We start from the raw sequence: 25,245 nt of genomic DNA on the forward strand, positions 1-25,245 counted from the left end.
CTGTTGCAACATGAGTATCTAGACAAAGTTCTCAATGCTATTCAGCAGGATCTCCTTGTATATCTATTCTAAGTTGTGTCTGATAAGTCCAAGCTCCCGATCCCTCCCACTCCCTCCCCCTCCCATCAGGCAGCCACAGGTCTTTTCTCCAAGTCCATGATTTTCTTTTCTGAGGAGATGTTCATTTGTGCTGGATATTAGATTCCAGTTATAAGTGATATCATATGGTATTTGTCTTTGTCTTTCTGGCTCATTTCACTCAGTATGAGATTCTCTAGTTCCATCCATGTTGCTGCAAATGGCCCTTTTTCTATTTCAAGAAAAGAGGACTTAAGAGTTTAGGAGTTCCGGATATGGCTCAGTGGTAACAAACCCTACTAGGATCCATGAAGATGTGGGTTTGATCCCTGGCCATTCTCAGTGGGTTAAGGATCTAGCACTGCCGTGAGCTGTGGTGTAGGTTGCAGACATGGCTCAGATTCTGCGTTGCTGTGGCTGTGGAGTGGGCAGGTAGGTGTAGCTCCAATTCAACCCCTAGTCTAGGAATTTCCACATGCTGGGGTTGCAGCCCTAAAAAGAATAAATGGAAAAGAGGATTTAATTCCTGACTTTGCATTACTTTATTTCAGCCTCATTGTGCCAAAGCTAAAGGGAAATTTAGAACCATCTAATGCATCCTCCCATTTTAAATAAGCAAACAGGCCAAGAAGTTTGGAATGACATTTCAAAGTCCATGTAAAACAGGAGAATGAAGATGATGATGATATCCTAGTACTAATAAATATATCTTGAAAATTTACTTTCCAAGGATATTTTATTATACTAAATGCCTTACATTCATAGTCACAGAATGTAAGGCTCTCACAGAAGCCCTATGAAACACATAAGTTCACAATCACCATTTTATAACTGATAAAACAGAGGCTTAGAGAAAAGCCACACACTTCTCAAGTCATGTGATTAGTATGTAGTCAGTATTATTGTTGTCACTTGAGCCAAAACAGAATGACTTTAGAGCCTATGTTTTGAACTAGTAATCGATAAGCAGGAATTTTAAACATTTTCAAATCAAAAATCATTAAAACACAAGACAATTGACCTATCATGGTTAAGAAAAGCACTCTTTCCAGAGTAAATCTCAACACCTTCCCAACACACCTTAGCATTACTAGTAATTTTGTATTGAAGAAGCAGATGATTAATATTACAAAAGAGCAGTGGTGATGCCTGATTATTTAGGTGGTAGGGAGCAGGGTAGAAGGTCATTGTCAAAGACCAAATTCAGTGGTGTGCATCTATACTGTCTATGTACACAGGCTCTTTTTTTTTTTTTTTTTTTTAAATTTCCTTTTTAGGGCCACACCTATGGCATACGGAAGTTTCCAGGCTCAGGGTTGAATCAGGACTGCAACTGCCAGGCTGTGCCACAGCCATAGCAATGCAGTATCCAAGACACGTCTGTGACCTACACCATGGCTCATGGCAATGCCAGATTCTTAACTCAGTGAGAGAGGCCAGGGATCAAACCCGCATCCTCATGGATACTAGTTGGGTGCATAAACCACTGAGCCACAATGGGAACTCCTTTATATACACACTCTTAACCACTGATGGATAGAGCTTTTGTCCTTTTCTAAACATCATGTAACCACTTTTATCTAGTATCAATGTCAAAATTCACATTTAAATAACCCTTCAATGGATTATTTTGTAATTTATTTACTGTTTCCTTAACTTCTGCAAAGCTGCAACTTTACTCATTTTAAATGGCATTCTGTTCTTATTCTATATAGAATTGAGGCGGTATGTGAAAAATCTTTAAATACTCTTCAGGAAGGATTGGCATATAAAACACCAGTTCCATTATATATTTTAGTAGAATTTTAAAGAACAGATGGCTTTCAAATTGTTATTATAATCAAAAGAAAATGTAACCTTCCTCTCCAATTTGATGTTTATGGAAAACTAATATTTCATAAATGCCAAGTTTCTATGATGTATTATCTACATGCTGTTCCTGCATTTCTATAAATACAAAAATCATAACTTTCTATGAAACATTTTTTATTAACAACTGTGCCTACATAAGGTAATATTAATCAATTTTGTTATCCTTATGAAAAAACCCAAATAATTAGAAAGAGTATGCTAGATTAACCAGAAAAATAGTTTTCATTCACCATAAGGACATGCAATGACTTCTCTAAATCTTTTAATTGGAATATCTTTTCATGAATATGAGAATAAAATAGAAATGAGAAATATTGACTTTTATAAAATTCTACTTGTACCTGTTACTCTTTAAAAACTAGACTAAGTCCTAAGATATGGATAGTTGGGTCCACTGTGCTGTCTGTCCATAAAATATATGTGATCTTCAGTGAGCAAAGAAATAGAACTTAGGACTTCAAATTGATAATGGCTGTATAAACACATCTTTACTCAGTCATGTTCATCTTACACTTTTAATGTTGAAGGTCACCAAAGAAAAGAAAATAGACCTTAAGAATGTAGTGTGTATTATATCTTGCCTTATATAATAGCAACATTAGTCCAGTTATGCAAGGATTTTGGAGCAAATAACATTATGAGACAATGTCATAGATTGCTCTATCTCCATAGACTACCTCCAGAATGGATCCCACAGTAATACCTCCTGGTCTGGGGATTGCTTCATATCTAGAGCTGCTCGGGAGGAAGGATAGTCCTGAGTAAACAAGACCATTAAGCTGTAGAACACCTACCATCAATGCAGGTGGACGCTTTCAGTTATTAGAGCCACTTCTGTAACAGAGCATCTTTGGGTTCCATCTGTAGCCAACTTCTAAAAATTATTTTGCCTTTTCCCAGTTGTTTTACTTTTCATGTGGTATTTGGTATTTTCCTCCCCCCCTTGCCAGCAAAATAAACCAACCAGCTTAGTTTATATGCACATATAAATCTATTTCTATAACCAGACAGGCAATTCCTTCAGATTTGCTATTTCATTGTGATCTACAGTGAACGGCTCTAGTCAGCTTCTAGGATAAGTTTTGTAGCAGCTTCTTTAAAGAAAATTATTGTCTAGGAAAAAAAAAAAGTTTTCCTTGCAAGCCATTCTCCTGGCAACAGGTTTCTTTATTGATGTGCTTCTTCCGTGAGCATTGGGATGTGCCAGAGAGCTTCTGGGTTGATGCTCCTTTTGCTCAACTTCTCCATTATAAAGCCACCTCTCTGATCACCCTTTTAAAACTAAAGACCAAAGAATCAAATGGGATCAGGAAGTGACCATGGCTCATAGGTCATCAATTCCTCTTCTCAGCATATTATAGGAACTCAAACTAAGCCAGAAAAAACTACAGAGCCCATTACAGATCTCGAGTTCCAGTTATTAACATTGATTTTTTTCAATGGGAAATTTTCATTAGAAGCCAGCACATGACTTACATTCAGTAATAACTTAGATTAAGATATATATTAGAGCCTCACTTTAACATTGTCCTTGGTCTAGATGCCATGGAGTCATTTTTAAAAAGGATATTTTTGTCATTAGTAAATTCTCATAGATAGGATCTCTTTGTCTAAACTATACGTGACAGGCAATAATGATGGCTGAAGTCCCATATAATCCAAATTAACAAAATAAATTACATACAGAGATATAATACATAAATACATTTATATTTATTTTATTTGTTTTTTCAACAGGAAAAAACTTGGAGGCTGAAAATATTACTTCAGGTCACCATGCTTTAGAATAAAGAGCCCTTTTATACAATGAAAGAACACTTAGAGGCTGACCCTGTTTAATATTTTTGACAAATTAATTAATCTATTAAGATTAAGTCTCCATGATGTGTGACAAAGAAATCTCTAAAATTCCTGTAAGCTATAAAGTATTAAAATTCCACTATGTCACTTGTTCAGGGGAAACATATAAGTCACTTGCCAATTGTCATTACAAAAAAAACAGACATTTCAAAATGTAATATAATTTACAGTTCTGTCCTGAAGTGTGGTGCATAAACATTCTGCTTTAGAATAATCCAGGATGCCTGGCAAAATGTTCAGGCAGAGGCATCATTGTGGACATGCTGAATCAGAACCCCCAGAGATTAGGCCTTGGAATATTCATTGTAACAAATGAACCAAGTAACCAAGTGGTTACTTTTAATCATAAAATTAGGAAAAATGGGTTTATACCATGGCATTTACTTAAACATTACAGAGTTCATAGAAATCTACACTTTCTAATCTTAATAACTGACTTTTCCATGAAATGTAATATAAAAGAGAACTAGTCATTGACATACAATTTTAAATAAATATAAATAAGAGACTGCAAACAAGGTCAGCAGTAAACCTAAAGTCTCTCCAGAGAAGAGTGATTCATCCTCCTAAATTCTGTGGAATTACTGAAGTAGTATTAAGCCATTCTTGTGTGCCCTGATACCCTCTCAAGTGGACTTAAAGATGAGCCATCCCAGCCTACTTCTTGATCCTTATCACTTTGTTAAGACAGGGTGAGGATCCTTTCAGCCTTGAAAACTACAGGAAGTTAATAGACTGTGAACTCTACCAGATCTAGTTAATCTGCTCAGTATGTGTCAGATATTACACTAGTTACCAAGCTACAGTGGCAAATAAGAAAGCCAGGTCCTTGGATTTTTAGGGCTTAAATTTTGAAGAGGACGCCAGATACAGAAATCCAATTAAACAAAGAAAAGAAATCATTACAAAATGTGCTCATATGCAACATCAAACAAGGAATTGAATACAACAAGGATGTTGGGGAACATCAGATAGTTTACTTTAACCACTCTTTCAAGTAACAATATGTAAGTTTAGGCTTGAGAACAACAAGTGCTAGATTTGCATGCAGTGCGGAAGTCTTTCAGGAAGAGAAACCAGGATATTTAAGGGGCTATCAGGTGATAGGAGGGCAATTTTGACATGGAAAAGGAATGAAAACTATGAATCTGGTTTGAGTGAAGCAGGAAAAAATACTGATGAGATGTGACTAAAAAATAAGATGTGAAAATACACAGAACTTTGCTAATAATGGCAAAGGATGTGAGCTTTAGTTCAACACTGAAAAAGTAGGGAGAAATGTGAACTGATAATTTTAAGAGATCACTTTGGTGTCAATGTGGCTATTAGAGTATAAGGAGTTAGGAATGAAATTAAGTAGATTAATGGTGAGACTAGGAAAATAGACTAGGTTAGAAAAGATCTGGATCTGGCTCAACTGAACATTAGAAAAGAAAAAGTGGGAAAATTCTAGATTTATTTGGAAACAAAAAAAAATTGCAGTGGATATTGGATTGGATCTTACAGGAACATGGAGCAAACAAAAATGACCCCTGAGCTTATTGTTTAATTATCTGAATGGCTGGTGTTTCTATTTATCAGGACATGTCTCTTCTAAACTAACCATGTGCTATTGTCAAGTGAGGCACAGACTCTAAAAGAAAAGTCATTCCAGACTCTATAACTGGAATTCTCTAGCTCTTTAGCATATAAATGGTGTTTAGTGCTTAGGGAGAGTGTGTATAGAGAGAGAAGAGTGATTAGTCTGCAGTGCAAAAATAACATCAATATTTACAGGCTGGATGGGGGAAGAGAAACAAAAATTGCCCTGTTAATGGTGGGGAAATGGAGCTCAGGATATCTACAATAGAGTGCTAAAGATGGACCATAATGTCTAACATTAAAGATGTGGAAATTGAAGACAGGAGGGTTCTGATGGATTGTGAGGGAAAGGCAAAAGCTATAGCTTAGCGTGAATGTCAATGATGATTCCTGAGCAGATGAGATGGGAGAGGAGTGATGTCCAGAAAGTGGGATATTTGCCGTCAGGATCTTGGGGGTTCAACTGCTTAAAGAAACAATCTCAGATCAGACCATGAGGGGGTAACTAGGTGGAGAAGGAAAACAATGGAGATAAGGATGTCAAGAAAAAAAATGGGATTTTGATGGCCTATCACTATGGAAGTTAAAGTCCCTGAAAATGACCAGGTGACTTTGCTGAAGATATGAGCAAGACTCTAAAGGCATACATAAGTGAGAAATGTGATCAGGAGATCTGTTGGTGGCAAAATACAAAAAGAGCATGCTACTATTTCCAAAGTGTTTGCATTTCAAAGGAAGAGGATGATTTTAAAGAGGGAGATAAATATTAATCTGGAAGCTGCAAAGAGGAGCAAGGATAACTTCTAGTTAAAAGATATACGGAGGATGGTAAAAAGACTAGACTCAGTGTATGAAGATTACAGAAAAGTCCTCGTTGGCACCATCCAAGTTTCATTTTAAGAGGATTAAAAAGGTAATGTAGAATTTAGCAAGTCATTTTTACACTTTTACGGTTTCCAGTAGCTTAGTCAACTATGTAAAATTAAGATTTAACACAAAGGTGTAGCAACATTCTAATGGCACAGAATCTTCTTCAAAATCTCCAAAACCAGATAATTCCTTGCTCTAAACTTCTCCTTGTACTGCAAAGTTTATCTTATTCAATGAACAATATTACTCCATTAAAATATGCACACACATACTGTCAAGTGTGCATGCATGTCTTATCCACCTGTGGATCATGTTTGAAGCTATGTTCAAAGTAAATAAATATTTCCACAACCTGCAAGCATGGAGATTTTGAGAAATTGGAGCATGTCTTTTTATAAAAAAGTTAAACTGAGCATAAGAAAAAAAGAGAGAGAGAACCCAACTTTGAAAGCTGACTCAGCTGAGTCATCGTCACAGCACTAACCTGGCATCAAAAAGTAACACAGGTTTAAAAAAAAATAAATTAATTAAAAAAAAAAAAAGTAGCACAGGACTGGCAAAGTCCTCTAAAGGAAGTCACCTATCTGTGAGGCTCAACTCTAGACTGCCTGGCCAACATACAGCATCTTGATGAGAGTTCACGGACTCAAATTAAGTTTAGTGAAGATGAAGTAGATACTTGTTAAAGCAGAAGATCTATTTAGCGAGACATAGACAGCCATGGTTTTCATACTATTGGATAGGTGTATACTTGCTTTCTACAAAAATAGCTTGCTTTTCCTTCCTAGACAGAGCTAACTTAAAAAGAAAACCATGAAATTAAAAAAAAGCTATAATACATGGTATACACATATTTTTTATATATCTAATGATACAATCATCACATGTATAAAATATACACAAGTGTGTGTACCTGTGTGTGTACTGGAATTTGCTGAAAATCTTAAAGTTCACAAGACCAACAAATACATAATGTTTTATAATGATACAATTATCATACATATAAAATACACACAAATGTGTGTGCATGTATGAGTAAGTTGGAATTTGCTACAAATCTTAAAGACCAACAGATATATAACATTTTATTTCAGCGCATGCTACAATGAGTGGAAAAATGAGGATATGTCAAATCAATATAGTATGCCCCTTGCTTTCTATAATTGAGTTTCAATAGTTTCAAAGTCTGAGTATTTGGTTTGCATGATACATGTCACTGTCATGGCATTTGGGAAATTTCACATGATGCTTTGTCCATGCGGATTTAGAAAACGGAACAGAAAAACAATGGTTTGTTTTGCTATGTATTCTACATGCAACATACATTTGATCTACCTGCTAGTGTTAGTTTGTGAATACCCAGGGCTTTACGTGGGAGAGATCATTTAATGAGCAATAGGCTTTTTTTGTCTTTTTAGGGCCACATCCAAGGCACATGGAGGTTCCCAGGCTAGGGAACTGTAGCTGCCAGTCTACACCACAGCCACAGCAATGCCAGATCCAAGCCACGTCTGTGACCTACACCGCAGCTCACGGAAATGCTGGATCCTTAACCCACTGAGCAAGGCCAGGGATCAAACCTGTACTCTCATGGATACTAGTCAGATTTGTCTCCACTGAGCCATGATGGGAAGTCCTAATGAACAATAGTCTTAAAGTTAAGAAACCCGGTTGGTTCAGTTATGAATTATGTAAATGGCCATAATAGTTCTTAATCTAACATTAATTCCCTTCAGCAGTAAATTGAAGGGGTTGAAATTGCCTCACATGATGTATTTGTGTTGATTTAAATAGATTTAACCTGCCAAACAGTAAATTTAATAACAGAACTTTTTCTAAATTTCACTACTCCACAAGACCCCTAACTTTTTTCTCAACCTCAAGAGATGCAGAGGAATAAAAATGGAATGCCTTTTAATTCAAGGGGAAATATCTGAACCAATAAACTTATATATAATACACTGCTTAAACATATCTAAGACCAAGCAGTTCCATAAAGTTACAAGTTCATCCAAGGGCCTTGCTATGGAATGTGGGGGAAGGATGATCCTCTCTCTTCATTCTTATTTTCCAGCTGCTTCCTATGACCTAGGGTTTTATTTACACTCAAAAATTAGAATCTTATCTGAGAGAGCTTACCCAAATGAGAAATATTGATGATTTCTCAAAGTGCTAAAGAATAATAAATGCATTTCTGGTCAAGGCACTGCGATTCTGGAAATAATCATTTGCCTAATGAGGCACAGGAATTGTGACTATAAAAAGTTAGTGTATAATATCTACCAAGTTTAATTCAGCTTCATTTTAAGGGCCTTCTACTATTAAGGCCAAGTATAATGACTCAAATTAGTGAACTTAAAAATTGCTTTCAATTGTTTGATGGAGACATTTCAGATCATGAGCTGACATTTATTACTGTTACGTTTGCTGAATTCAATTTGCTGCCAAAATTTAACAAGATTAATCAGATACCTTAAATTGTAGAGTATACCATTCTTTATTAACACCTTTAGAACTTTTAAATGGGCCAAATCTAGAAGATATGTTTTTCATAATAACATACTAGGTGAACAAATTTTATTTAACGTAGTTATTTAGAGAAAGCTTTAACAAAGGAGATAGGAAATTAGGCAACACTTTTTTAAAAACAATCTTCCAGAGGGAGTTAAGTTACTGAAAAATAATTTTAGAGACAAATACCATATGATATAACTTATATCTGGAATCTAATACAGCACAAATGAATCTTCCCACAGAACAGAAAATCACAGACTTGGAGAATAGACTTCTGGTTGCCAAGGGGGAGCGGGAGGGAGTGGGATGGATGGGGTGCTTGGGGTTAATAGATGCAAACTATTGCCTTTGGGATGGATTAGCAATGAGATCCTGCTGTGTAGCACTGGGAACTATGTCTGGTCGCATGTGATGGAGCATGATAATGTGAGAAAAAAGAATGTATACATGTATGTGTAATTAGGTCACCATGCTGTACAGTAGAAAATTGACAGAACACTGTAAACCAGCTATGATGGAAAAAATAAAATTATTTTTGTTTGTTTTTATATAATGATAAATTTATGGATCTGATAGCATTAATCAGAAAATAAAGAGTAATTTTAAAAAGTCAGGGACCGTAATCTTTGTTATAAAGTTGTGTTAGTATCAACCAGATACTTTCCATATTACAGGGGTATCTGAAGAATTTCATTTCTTGGCTATCGAAGCCTCTACTCCCTGGAAGGACTCCCCACAGACTTAAATGATCACCGTATCTGTCAGATTTGTTTTCTGGTTTCCTATGAGTGGTTTATAGAAGATTAAGAAAATAATCAAATCTAAGGGTACACCATGTATGAAAAATTTCATCAAAAAGAACATTCTTTGAGTTTTAGGAAAATAGGACTAGGTTAGTAACCAATTATCCAGTTAGAGATCTTGAGTGAAGTCGGCCTTTCAAAATCTCATTTGCTTTTAATCCTATTGCTCTGGAAAACTGTCAAGTGTCATCATTTTTTCAACTTTGCATTTCCCCAGAAGTTTCTCTATCACTGTTGTCACACTTTTCATCTCTTTCCACCACTAGAATGTGTCCCCATTACTTAACATAATGTCCCATACATAAATGATTGGTGAATGTATTATTAGAATGGATATTACAAATTAGATTACCAATAGTATATCCTGTGGCCCCATATTCTGATCTTCGATTCAAATAATTCAAGTTGTTTTCACAACCCTAATCCTCTTTGACAGTATTGGTCCAATGGTCCTGAATCCTGACACTCTTAAAATTATTAATGATAGTGCCAGAAAGAATAAGTTATCCAAGATGACCTCTGATGCTTCATCTACACCTCATATAACTAGAGGACACTTTTATAATTAGTCTTCAAATGACACCCCCTTTTTAAGCTACGTGCGTTGTATACATCATCTCATAAAAAGAAGTTTGTCTCTACAGTATTCATTATTCTGATATAAAGGACTTTCTTAAGAAAATTAATTCTCAATTATTTCCTGGAATGTCCGATTCAATTGGATACACCATCTACAGAAAAAAAAAAATCTAGTTTTTTACGGCAACCGTAATCACAAACTCAGTGGCTTCAAATGCACAATGCAAATTTATTCTCTTAAAGTACTGGAGATCAGAAGTCCAAAATTGGTCTTACTGGGCTATGCTTTTACTGTTGTTCTTCTGGAGGCTTTAGGGGAGAATCATTCTAAAGATCAAGTATATTCCTTAGATCTTGACCCCCGCCTCCATCTACAAAGCTTATCCAACCTCTGCTTCAGATATTCCATCTCCTATGAACTTTCAGTCTCTTTCGTAAGATTCCTCATGCTTACATTAGCTGACATGGATAAATCAGGCTATCTCCCCACTTTAAGGTCATATTATTAGAAAGTTCCATTAATTCCATCTGCAAATGTAACTCCTCCTTGCCATTTAATATAACATATTCACAAGTTCAGGGTATTAGAATAATAGCCTTCCAAAGATGAACACATCCTATCTACCACATAAGAAATGAGGGAAAGATAAAATTACATATAATGTACTGCTAACTCTGGCAATGAAATAATACATTTAATAAAGGTCTCCATTGAAAACTATTTTTAAATGTTTTAACTAGTAGATTATTGATTAAAGTTTCAGTGTACTCTGGGGGGGGAAAAAAAAAAAACTCCTGTGCTTGATGTTAATTCATTACACAATAGATGGGGTTTTTTTTTAATTTAAAAAAAAAGGAATATTCAAGGCCACTTGGACAACGAAAAAGGAATATAGTTAGCAGGCCTCAAGAGGCCTGATTTCTAAGTTATGCACCTGTCAACATGCACGCATGCCAAATTCCTGATGCTATTTCCCCAGGCTTAGCAAATGCCTTCACTGTCATCACTGTTTACACCCTGTCTTTTTCAAGCTCACCTTCACTGGTTCTCTTCCCTAGTTTCTCCTTACTTTTCTCCTCTAAACATGATTTTATTTCGTATGTATTCCACATGCTCACATATTTGATTATACTCTGCTTCACAACATTTTCTAGTTTTCAGCACACAATTTTTCCCCCACATAAGTTGCTTTCTCTGCAGGACTTATCACCTTAATACACAATGATAATATCACCAGTTCAGGCTCTCTCTCTAGCCTAGAATTTAGTATCTTCCGATTGCTTAATTATGAAGTTTAGTTTAACCTAGAAAAGTTTGCATGTGAAGAAATAGTAGGGTTTATGCCACTAAAAGTCTATAAAGTGCAGAAACACATTTGGGAACATAATTGACTTTTATCTACAGAAGCCAGATGCATTTCATGCCTATGTGTGCTTAGGGAAGCAAGTTCATCTCATATATCACAATAAGCATCTGTTCCACTAAATTCCACTGCCGGAAACTCATCACACTTAGGCAACAAAACACTTAAGGAAATAAAAGCTCTTTCCAATAAAAAGTTGTGTCAGAAAGCTTTGTTTAAAAACAAAACAAAACAAAACCTCCCTTTATCAGTTAAGCCCAGAGTAGGAACTATTAAAAACAATAAACAATTGAAATATAGTTTCTGAGAAGATATTTTGGCCCTTACTCTACATAAATTTAGAGAAAGTGGTGTGTGAGTATATATTTGAAAGGCTGCTTTCAACAACAAAGGGTGTGTTCTGAGGTATAAATATACCTTTGAAAATGCAGAAGTTTAAAGAGAACAGAAAACAAACTATATGAATATAAACATACACATAATGTTACAGATACATATTTATAACCTGAATAAATTCAAACTATAATTTTGAAAAAAATATTATAAATATCTCCATATAATTTTCTGGGGTTTTTTTTTGGCATTTTTGTATATGAACAGAGATTTCAAATCACTAGCACTCATATAAGGCTCTTGATGTTTCCTGCCAAAGTATTTTGCTTTTTTTTTTATTGGGCTACTAATCTTTTCTTATTGATTTGTTGGAACTATTTATGTGTCAAATACGTCAAATGAATTGCAAATATCTTTTCCTGATTTGACATCTGCTTTTTATACCTATGCATAATGTCTTTTGAAATATAAAATTTTTTACTTTAACAGAATCCAATCCATCTATCTCTTCCTTATTTTTTCCATATTTGATTGGGGCTGTACTCAGGAAAATAAATTTCACCCTGATATTATAAATATTTGCATCTAGGTTTTTTTCTTCATATTTTGACTTCATTTGATACTTACTCTGGAATTTTTATGAATGATGCATTATAACTTTTTGGAACTAAAAAACATAGCCCATTACTTTTATACCATTTTATTGTGTTTTATTTAAATAATTTTCCCACTGATCTGAAAATTGCCTTTATCATATATCAGATTTTAATTTTTTGAAATACTGAATTTGAAGCATTACAGACTTACTTCTCTACCACTATTCCTGCAGGAGAAGGATGGAGGAATTGCTTACTTATGGTTTATGTGGGTAACATTAACATGGTTAAAATAACATCTGAACTACACAGAAACTTTAATTTCTGGTTATGGACTATGTTCCAGCTTGACCAGTCTTTTGCACTGCACATATGCCTTTGAGAGTAGGGGCTTAATATTGCTTATGGCTATATTTCCACTACTAAAATTGTGCTGGATACTGAATAAGGGCTCAAAAATATGTGTTTAATTGATAGTTACATTGACAGATGTCTTATTTTTCATTGCACTGGTGCTACCACACACTAATTTTAACTGGATTTTCTCTATCAAGGATAAAATATTCATTCCCAGTTTGCACATGCACACTTTATAGTGGTAAACTGCTTTCAGAATATCCACAGGGATCATATGATATTTGTTGATTTTCGAGGTCACAAAGAAAACCATCAGTTAGAAGAAGAAAAGAGAAAAATATGAAAGATCAAATTAGTAAATAAAATTCTCTTTATTTTCCTTAGGCTGTTACTAATGAGAAAATAGATATAAAAATGAAACTGTACAATATATGTATATATCATATGCACTCATTTTTATTATGAATATACATATAAAACTGAGTATGTATATGCTAAATAATATGCCATATTTTATATTTTAATACACACATATGTATATACATATACAAATGATATGCATAATAATTTTATTTCTATTCATTTCCTCAGATAAAAAACAAGGATTTAAAATGAAATCAATTATTCACTTGGAAGGTTTGTATCTATTATCTCGCCTTTTAGGTCCATTTTTTCTGGGTCCCTTATATTGTCATTTTGTAACTATTTTGCCATAATTTATATATATTTGAAATAGTCACTTCCCAATTGAAAAAAATGGGCAGAAGACCTGAACATACATTTCTTGAAAGAAGACAGATGGCCAACAGGCCTATGAAAAAATGCTCAACATCACTAATTATTAGATATATGCAAATAAAATCTACAATGATGTACCACTTCACACAGGTCAGAATGGCCATCGTTAGTAAGTCTACAAATAATAAATGCTGGAGAGGATGTGGAGAAAAGGGAAATCTTCTACACTGTTGGTGGGAATGTAAATTGGTACAACCACTATGGGAAATAGTATGGAGGTACCTCAGAAAACTAAATATAGAACTACCATATGATCCAGCAGTCCCACTCCTGGGCATATATCTGGACAAAACTTTCATTCAAAAGGATACATGAGGAGTTCCCTTTGTGGTTCAGTGGTTAACAAATCTGACTAGGAACCACAAGGTTGCGGGTTCAATCCTTGGCATCACTCAGTGGGTTAAGGATCTGGTGTTGCTGTGAGCTGTGGTGTAGGTTGCAGATGAGGCTTGGATCTGGCATTGGCCAGTAGCTACAGTTCTGATTAGACCCCTAGCCTTGGAACCTCCATATGCCTCGGGTGCTGTCCTTAAAAAGACAGAAAAAAAAGATACATGAGCAAACCATTGCCTTTGGAATGGATAAACAGAAATCCTGCTGCAAAGTACTGGGAACTATATCTAGTCACTTATGATGAAGCATGATAATTGAGAAAAAAGGAATGTATATATGTATATGTAACTGGGTCATCTTGCTGTACAATAGAAAATTGATAGAACACTGTAAACCAGCTAAAATGAAAGAAATAAAAACCATTAAAAATTTTAAAAAAGATACATGAACCCCTGTGTGTGTTGTAGCACTATGCACAATACCTAAGACATGGAAACAACCTAAGTGTCCATCAATAGATGAATGGATTAAGAAAATGTGGTACATATACACAACGGAATACTACTCAGGCATAAAAAAGAACAAAATAATGCCATTTGCAGCAACACAGATGGAACTAGAGATTCCTATACTAAGTGAAGTAAGCCAGAAATAAAAAGACAAATACCATATGATATCATTTATATCTGGAATCTAATATATGGTACAAATGAATGTATCTACAGGAAAAAAACAATCAAACTCATGGACTTGGAGAACAGACTTGTGGTTGCCAAGAGGGGAGGGGAGTAGGATGGACTGGGAGTTTGGGGTTAGCAGATGCAAACTATTGCATTTGGAGTAGATAAGCAATGAGATCCTGTCGTATAGCACAGGGAACTATATTTAATCACTAGTGATGGAACATAATGAAGGATAATGTGAGAAAAAGAATGTATACATATGTAAAACTGGGTCATTTTGCTGTACAGCAGAAATTGTCAGAACATTGTAAATCAACTATGATAAAAAATTAAAATAGGAAAAAAAAGAGAAATTCATCCTTTGGCTAAGATATCTAAGATTGATTTTGTGTGAATATGTGTATGTGCCAACACACACTCAACAAAGAAAGGTTAATTATAAAAATTGATATAAACCTAACAAAAAGATTTAAGAAAGAATCTTAAAATTGTTTGCACATTTTTTCTGTCCAATTAAATTAATATAGAATATATCTGTTTGTTTTCATTCTGTTTGCTTCCATCTGAACAGTCACATTGGTATAAAAATTTATAATCTCATACTTCACCACAGTAAATACAGAATAATCCAAAAATAAAAAAAAATAAATCAGCAAGTTCCAAGAATACATATTTTCATTAATTAAATAATTTGAAGTTGTCAGTCAGTATGGTACAGCAAGGTGAAAAAGAGTGAAAGCTGTAAACTCTCAAGGCCAGTGAGTAACAATAATGATGCTGTATTCCATGAATCAATCACCATTACCACAAATTTTTGATACCTACATTGCTAAATGTTTCACATCCAGCTTTAATGGTGATTAACAGATATGCCATAGTACTGTTACTGAAATGAGACTCTGTAGACAAGTGATATTCAAAAGAGTTCTGAAAATGCATTATTTCTACATCTGGAAATACTGCTTTTGTCAATGTAATCTATGCAAATCTTGATTTTATTACCTAGTATTTGGAAAAATCAGTTTTACTGAACAATTTTTAGATTTGCCAAGCATATGAAATTAATGTGTTATTTTTTATTACAATGTAATTTATAAGAGAGATCCACAACAAATTATGACTACCCAAATTTTTCAGTAGTGGCAACAAAAGTACCTTGCAATGTTGTTATTTCCCCATAATCCTCAGCAGTACCACCCACATTCTTCTCTTTAGATATTGATGTATATATTATCTTAATCAAGTTCTGTACACATGCCCTCAGCAGGTGCCCTGTAGCCTTGTTGTCCAATCAAAATGTAGTTCAAGAATCCCTGTATATAAGAGTTTGAGAGCCACCACTGAGAAGTACACACTTATTGTAGGTATTGAATTGCCTTAACTTTGCAAATTTAGAACTCATAATACTGAAAAAAAAATCCAATTTTTAGAACTTGTTTTAGAATACTGTAAACTCTGAGATAAATTACACTAAGATTAGATGAGTCTTAATTACACCCCATCTGATTATATTTTCTCATTTTTTCCCCTCATAGCCACAATTAGTAACAACAGATTCATCATTAAATTGAGTTATTTGATTTTCCACAATAAACTATCTCAATAGCGTATCTGATGGCTTTTGTATTTGGGTTCTATATAATCCCTGTACTTTTGAATGAATTAGCTTTTGTTTGAAAAGCTCTTTTATTCTTGGAAAAGCCAACGTTTCTTCCTATAAGCTTTATAATACCAAATATCCATTAGGTCTGGTAATCAAAGAGAAAATGAATCATATTATTTTCATATCGATAATAACATCATCATTTACCATTCTCAAATCTAGTGCTATGGTTAATACATTTACCACCCATAGATAGTTGTTTGCATGAGCAATAAGAGGAAGACAACCAGAAGTCTAATACCCACACTGAGACATGTCCACACACATTTCCTGCCACAGCCAAAGTAATGCCATATGTGCTCAGTGATGTGGGTGGACAAAAGGAACAGTTGGCTTGCTGAAGAGGGCCATGTGTACAGGCAGCCTATCACACCATCCTCTTTACTTGCAGTGCTGAAAATGCAGTCGAAGTTCTTGCTCAGATGCATTGCATGTCTGGAGAAGAAGCTTCAACAATAGTCAAAAAGACCATTTATTGTACATCTCTATATCTCTGGGCAGAGAAGATAAAAATATGCTTGTGCATTATCCTTCTTACTAAGATTTACTTAAACATCAGAAGAGTTCCTCCCCTCAATAACGGGTTTGCATCAACATGCAAAAGGATAAATGCATAGCCCCCTATCAAAAATGACCATTCATAACCATCCTTGTTTAATTCCATGTTATACAAACTTCTCTTTTATCTGGATCTCTCTCCATAAAAATTATATTGTTTCTTTGACATTAAAATACTGAAAACAATGAGAAATACTGAAAAACTTAGAGGAGTATTTTAATTAGAATATCTGGAAAGCAAAGAGAGCAACCAGGCAAGTTGCATTCCACACACATTACATTTTACAAGATAAAAGATAAACATGGATTTTGGATGATTATAATAGCTTTGTATTTCAACAAGGATTTCCTTTGGAATTTCCACAACTGCAAAGACTCTTCAGCTATTGTACTGGTAATACAATTTATAGTTTTAAGGTCATTCTTAAGTCTGTGATCAGATAAGATAATTTACTTTTCTCTTAATGGCTTCTTTTTGACAAATGAGGGAGCTTTTAGGAAGGACAATGCTCCCTGCACAACAACCAGTAAAGCATGTCACATCCATTTACACATAATTTTAAGAAAAATGAAGGACAAACTTGTGAGGCAGCAAGAATTTATTTGCATTAAATTAATTTGAACAGGGCGTTTCAAGTTCCCCTTTGGCAACAGTTGTATGGGGGGGAAAATGAACCCATTTCATGCAATAGCCCTCTCTTAGGTAACAAAAAGATTTGAAAGCTAACATAATAATCATTGAATTGCTCCCAGAAGTCTACAATTATTATATATATATCATGAGATAAAATTCACGATGCATATTTATAAAGAGCACCAAATATTATGGAACCACTATCTGACATTTCTTTGAAAATTGTCCTGCAAAGTTTTGAAAGAGAACCAAGAATTCAGTGGTTTCTTATATGGAGTTAGTTTTGTAAATAAGATTAAGGAAGAACTATCATAGATACTGCCCTATGTAATTTAAACCTAAGTAATCCAGATGTTGCCCTTGATAGATTATGGACTTAACTACTATTTTGACCCTAGAAGTACAAATCATTCTCCTTACATTTTATTCAACCTAGTTTTAGTAAATTAAAGGGTATTTAATTGATTAGCAACTTTGCTAGGAAAATTCTCACCATCTTCTAATGGATCTTAAAAAATCTCAAATGTATATTGCTTTTACATGGAGAAGCAAACACATTTTCAGCATCTCAGGGCACAAAAATATTACCATTTGTGTTTGGCTCCCTAGTAGCCTTCAAAGATGTCCTTCTAATCCTCAGACCCTGTGAATATATTATCATAACAAAATCAAAGAGACTTTACATATGTGATTGAATTAAGGACACTGAGATTTGAAAATTATCATGGATCATCAGGTGACCCCATCATAATCACAAGAGTTCTTGCAAGACAGTTGGAAGAGAATTCAGAATTGAGAGAAGAGGCGATGTAGAGACAAAAACAAAAATAGAAGTGCACCCTGAAAATGGAGGAAGGAGCCATAACCCAATGAATTTGGATGGGTCCTAGAAGCAGAAAAAGGCAAGAGAAGGAATTTACCCTTCAAAGCCTCCAGAAGGAACCAACCTTGCTGACATCGTGACTTTAGCCAAGTGGAACTGAATTTGAAACTCTGACCTCCAAACTATAAGGCAACAGATTCGTGTAGTTCAAGCCACTAATTTTGTGGTCATTTTGTAGAGTAGCATTAGGAAACTAATACACCAGCGTAATAAGCAAAGGAATAAAAATGAAAGTGGTGAAAATTGAGATCCCAGAAAAAAAAATGGAGTATTAAACTTAATAAAAGGATTTATCTTGGCATTACATATTACTTGTTATATATTGAGCCACATTACTGATATTATTATGACCATATAATCAATATGAATACACCAGTATGTCTAAATTAGACATGCAATCTTTCTATTTCAGCCTTTCTATAATCCCATGCAGATGGTTTCCAGTAACCTATTTTCCCTATATTTGATGAAGCTGGTATCTTTGTGCAAGAATCTTCCTGCTCAGCAGATAAGTTACATCTGAAATTAAATCCTATTAAGCCAGTCTGGGGACAATGCCTAGAAGATTCAAACATTACTTTTCAAGAAGATCAAGAGGAGTGAGTTTGCAACACTACCATTACCAACAGAATCAAGTGAATTAGAAAGATTTTCAAAGCAATATTTAAAACATTATGTCCATATTTTTCTTCTTGTCAAAAATAAATATTTATTGTCCAATTCTCCATTGTTTTTATGTTAATTGGATGAAGTCCAGGCATGAATTATGCTACCACAAATAGAAAACCATTTTAAATAGAAAAACCTCACTTATTGGTGACAGAAATGACAGCACAAAAATGTTGAGGGTGGGAAGAAATAAGTGTGGGGGATAAATATTTCCCTTTCCTTATCAAAATCTGTCCTGAGATCTAGCATGCCTCTCTTCAAAAGACACAGTAAAAGTTGTAAAAATACTTCTACTTTTCTACAATTTAATGATTACAGAACATCAGAAGAGAAGTAGAAGATGGGAGTGCCTTGTGCAAGATTGACAAGGAATTTGAAAAGAGAAATATAAAATGTGAAAATAAGAGGTAGAATAGGAGTTCCTGTCATGGCACAGCAGAAACGAATCCCACTAGGAACCATGAGGTTGCAGGTTCGATCCCTGCCCTTGTTCAGTGGGTTAAGGATCCAGTGTTGTCGTGAGCTGTGATGTAAGTTGCAGACGTGGCTCAGATTTGGCATTGCTGTGGCTCTGGCGTAGGCCAGCAGCAACAGCTCCGATTAGACTCCTAGCCCGTAAACCTCCATATGCTGCAGGTGTGGCCCTAAAAGGACAAAAGACAAAACAACAACAACAAAAAAAAAGAACGGTTTCACAGCAATATGTGAGAGAGCAGGGAAAATACTTATTGAATGTCTGCCATGTGCTAAGTCTCTTACATAAATGATTTTATTGAATCTCTTTAATATACTAATGAAAACTCTACCAAACAGGCACTTATTCAGTTTGTAGATAAATAAGAATACATAAATAAAACTTGATCAATGTCACACAACAAATCAAAGGCAGAGTTAGGGTGAATATAATGGCATTAATAAAAGCAGCAGCCTCCACCTAACTGGACCTGAAACTACACTAAGAAGAAAAACATGAACAAAGATCCTATAAGTCAGATACAGTTAATCTCCCCATCTCAAAGAAATAGTAACTGAGGTGAAAAAAAGGCTAAATCTTTTGTTTCAAGCTCACATCGGTAGCAAGAGACAATTTCAAACCCAGGTCTAAAAGACATGTTATTAATTCATTATTTCCAGGATTAGCTGAGATAATTCTTGCTAACCCTAAGTGAGTATCTGACACTTGATAAATGTACTAAAATTTATCCTTATTTAGTTTTGGGAATTAAACTTCTTTATTCATCTTTTGCCTTTTCACTGCTTGTTCATATCACAGTTCTCCAAGAAAAACTGAGTTCAACATATGCATCCATTTGGGTTGCAAATTTTAGAGCTCAAGTAATACATAGCATATCATATACTAAACTGCTGGTTTAACTTGGAGTTTTTTTAAAAAGATGAACTTTTTCAATCAGTAGAAAATAACTGGGTCGTTCATCCCCATATCTAAAACATAGTTCATTAATTATATGCTTGTATAGAAAGCCTATGTTTCTGTAATCCTTCCTATGCTTAATACGTTTAAAGGCTTGGTTCAATAAATCAGAATAACCTGTGAATTATATATGACAAAGTTTTAAGACATAAAAATCTGTGTTAAAGTCAACATTCTAATCCCAACTTCTCTACCTTCTCTTACTTTGTCATGAATAAAAGGTGTTTGTCCAAAGTTACTTTGACATTGAAACAAGTGCAATGAAAATTATGGTTGCAGGCCACAATCACTGTTCATATGCGTCCATAATGTTTTGCATTAAACCTTCCAGAATACACCCTTACATCATCAGTGTCACCACAAAGAGGAATCAGGAATGCATCTCATAATTAATACATTTATTTATTTATTTATATAATTTTAGGTTGTTCAATCATCTCCCTAGTATCTCATGCACCCTCTGAACTATTCATGTTAAAATGAGAAACTTAGTGGACATGGCACTTTTATGAAAGCAAGGTCCAAAATTTAGTTCATACCACAGAAAATTTTTATCCAATTCTTGATCCAATGGGCATTGTATATGTGAAAGAAATAACTCAATTTCAGAAATCAATGTTCATTATACCCCTATAGCAGGAATTGCCACTGTTCTACTCATAGTTCCTCAGCACTCACTGTTCTCAAGCATGTGGGTCAAACAACTCCAGAGATGCTTTAGCCCATGAATAGGATTGTCTGGAAATTCTAGGGCAGCAATGCTCCGCAAACCCACTCCTAGAGCAGCCCTTAATCAATGATGGGAATCCATGGAAGAAAATGCCCTATTCTCTTCCCTGTAATATTCTATACTGTCCCTCAAAGTTCCAACAGGATTGAGACCTACTGCTCATTTTATTTCCAACTCCCTATCTGGCACAGAAATGACTAGACGTTGACTAGGTATTTCACTGCAATGTGTATGCAAATCTCTCTTGATCAAGAATATAGATAAATATTTCTAGATAAGCAGGTATACTGTTCCTCATACTTTCCTGAGGTATAAAATGATACGTCCTCTTCTCCACCCTCCTTCCTTCTTCACTCACTTGTCTATCTGAAAAGTATTGCAAAGGAAGAGAAATAAGGCTTTGGTCCCCACTCTCCAGAGGACCCCCTTTCTCAGAAAGGTTAAAATGATGGGCAACCTCACATAGACTCTCCTCAATCTGATCTGTAGGATCTGAGAGAAGAAGCAATCTTGAGATTCCAGAAAAGTCATTTAAGCTATCCCGTTAGCACCAGGACCTGAAGGAACAGGTAGAATGGTCAAGAGCCATAGTTCTTATTATCCAGATTCATTCAAGAATACCCGAGGTATGAGCACCTATCCATGGAATCCTGCAATCAGATGTAAAGTTGCAAACCACACACTCTTAGTTTCCAAAGTCAGCTATGAGTTTTATGTGTATAACATGGGAAAAGAGTTTCAAAGTATATGAGACTCCAAGAAGATTCCTATCGGTATTTATTGCCCTTGCCTACTTTCTTCTTATATCCCTGAATGGACTTCAGAGCATGCATACACACACCACGCAACCCCTGCCCCAAGCAGAAAATCACAAGCTGTCTTTGAAACTCAAATTGGTTCTTTAAGGGCCAATGTATAGCAAAATTTTTACCACTTAATGAAAAGGAACAAGCTGAATCAAGGTTATAGGTTTTTCACTCCTACAAGAGTTATAATGAGCTTATTTTTATTTATTTATTTATTTTGTCTTTTTGCCATTTCTTGGGCCACTCCCACTGCACATGGAGATTCCCAGGCTAGAGGTCAAATCGGAGCTGTAGCTGCTGGCCTACGCCAGAGCCACAGCAACGCGGGATCCGAGCCACGTCTGCAACCTACACCACAGCTCACGGCAATACCGGATCCTTAACCCACTGAGCAAGGCCAGGGATCGAACCCACAACCTCGTGGTTCCTAGACCGATTTGTTAACCACTGAGCCACAACGGGAACTCCATAATGAGCTTATTTTGAACTAGACAATATCGGACACCAAAGTACTCATGGCATGTATAGCATGGGAAAATTTTTATGAATGTGGTCACATATTAAAATATAAAACCATTCAGTTCCAAACTCTACTTATAAATCCTATATTAAACATAAAATACCTGCCAGTGTTCTCAAGGAATCATAAAGACTATTCACTGTCAAGTCCAGCAGTTTACTCTGAAAGCAAGTTGTACTGCAGTTTCCAGTTCACACTAAGCAGTTTTAAAATGCATCTAAATGCAGACTGCTTTCTATCTTGATTTTCAGACATAGACTATTCCCAAGAATATCCTTAGTAATATTCAAGTCTGCCTTTCAATCCACTTATTAAGGAGGACACAGCTATTAAGAGTTTAGCAATTATTTGAATGTGAAGAGACTATAACTCTGCACAATTACATTAAAGTATCTTTTATAAGAGTGAAATCAGTCTGAATACATAACCAGAAAATAAGAAGTATCTTAATGTATTTTTACAAAAGACATATTCCTATATCACTATTGCAATAGACTCAACTCAAAGTTAGGGGTAGGGCTTTGGGAAAAGATCTGAACTTTAAGTTCAATAGCTGAAGTTTAAATTTCTGGTTTATAGCATAAATGTAGAAATTTAGGAAAATTAATCCAGCTATGTTAGTTCCTTCACCTTAAAAATGGAGAAACATCACTGTTCTCTCTAAACTCTGAGATATTAGAAGTGGAATACATATTAAAGAACCTGGGTGACAGTGGTAGACATTAAGAAGAATGTTAAACCCACACTTATGTTAAAAGAGCAAAGTAAAATATATTTGAATTATAAAAACTTTAGATGTTTATAACTCAATGTGAAAAATCAGTAAGCTCTCTATGAAGTATAAAATGGCACTGGACCCTTGTAGAAAAAGAATTTAGAAAATACTTGAAATATTAAATTTCATTCCCAAATGTGGGTTCTAATATTTACTTGCTGAATTTACACTTTGTATACTTCACTACACTTTAAATGCATAAGAGCCCATATGATTAACTGCATGCCCACCAGCTCTACTAAAAAGTATCCAGCAAGGCCCATGGACTAAGTATTGAATCAAAAAACAAAAACAGCTACCCTAACTACCTGAAAGCAAATCATTTAGAATGCTCTTGTGACCATGACCCTTATGATTCTGCTACCTAGTAAGAAAGTCTTCTAAACCAAATAAACTCAAAACACATTTTAGGAATTACACCACACACATACACACATGCACGTGTACACACACACACAAACATATGGTTTTTAAAAATGAAGCAAATGTGAAAAAAAAATTAAAGGAGTTCTGCGGGAAATAAAATTTCTTCCTAGAATTTCATCAATCCCTTTCCCCAAAGTCCTTCTATGAAAATAAACTTGCTCTCCTCTTGCTCTTCCCAGAATGGGAAGTACATTTCCAGAATGGGAAGTATATTACCAGTCAGACACTTAAAAGTTGTGCTGTTAGAGAAATCCAAAATAGTAATAATTTTGGAACAAAGGCTGAAGAGGAGATAAGTGAATCAACACGGCTTTTAAGCTAAATTGCCATCACACTTCAGAGCCTGTCTAGAGAGCCTGAAGTTCCCTGCCTTTTAATAAGCTTAGGGAGGGTACAAGGCAAAAGAACCTCCAGTTACTCAGAGGGTTACCCTCTGGTAAATCAGGGAAAAGGAAATACCACTTCCCACTTAGATGGCAAGGTTGCCCTGTCCCATTGTGTACCCAGACCTCTTAATTCTACATCTTTGAAATCCTTTAACTTGGCTTGGAAAATCAAAATCGGGCATAAGCCAAAAAGAAGGAGGGACACAAGGACAAAATAGGCTGCCTGAAAAACAAAAAACTGTCTAGAAAGCTTACACATAATGCATGCATTGGGGGACATTTCCTCAAACCCAGAACTCTGGTCAAGTTTTTTTTTGTTTTTTTTTAAAGTCTCTGCGACTTTACAGTGAGGATTACAACCTACAACCTCCCATTGCCCAGTCAGCCCAGCCTCTGCGGCCACCACCACCACCAGTCTGTCCCTGACTTTATAGAATAATGCAAAACCAGTAGGGCTTGGGAAGCAGAAAAATCTCGCCAATTTCAAGCTTCTAGTTCTGGACCCTTTGATACATTCCTCCGCTTAACTCACCCGGAGTCAGATCTAGATGGCAACCTCCGCCCAGAGGGACTGGAAAGCAATGCAGGAAGCTCAGCGGTGCCTGCTTGAGTAATGAGGGCAGTGGAGCTGAGCTGCTACCCCCGGACCTGCTGCTCTGGCTGCTCCAGGATTTCTTCCGCTCCCCACCCTGAGCGGTCCTTCCCTCTCTTCTTCCTCCCCCGTCTGCCGCTACTGCACTCCCTCTTCCTGGCAGTGGCGCAGAAAGCAGAGTCCTCCCGCCCCCCTCCTCCAGACGCGCGAGCTGTCCGTGGTGCTAATCAGGAGGCTCCCGGCTTCTCCAGGGCTGGCAGTGCGTGCAAGTCCCAGCGCCTGACACTAAAGTTCCAGGCACAGAGCTGCAGATGTGCCTTATGCAAGTACCAGAGAAATGGCTGGAGGAGGTGACACTGTAGCATCTAACATTCCCTCGTCTGTTCAAATGATCCATAACCGCAGGTTTTCCTAAGCATATCTAGAAATTCACAGGTGCCAAAAAGTAAATGGGGGTTTGAAGACATAGCTGTATTAGCATTATTATCTGTACAGAGAGAGTAACTTGGCTAGATTCAAGGACTGACAAGTCCAAGGAGTGATGTACAGT

At 35.6% G+C, this 25,245-nt stretch overlaps 1 protein-coding gene across 3 annotated transcripts in view; it reads right to left on the reverse strand.

The window, feature by feature from the left end:
• ROBO2 (roundabout guidance receptor 2) overlaps positions 1-24,824 on the reverse strand; it is a 1,674,316-nt gene extending 1,649,492 nt beyond the window's left edge. The window contains exon 1 of one of the 3 annotated variants that reach the window (XM_021071393.1): positions 24,636-24,824. The gene's annotated coding sequence lies outside the window, so the exon portion shown is untranslated. The remainder of the gene's footprint in view (positions 1-24,635) is intronic. The other 2 variants (XM_021071387.1, XM_021071400.1) reach the window with 2 other exon arrangements.

Source organism: Sus scrofa, chromosome 13 (assembly GCF_000003025.6).
Source record: "Sus scrofa isolate TJ Tabasco breed Duroc chromosome 13, Sscrofa11.1, whole genome shotgun sequence".
Lineage (NCBI taxonomy): Eukaryota > Metazoa > Chordata > Mammalia > Artiodactyla > Suidae > Sus > Sus scrofa.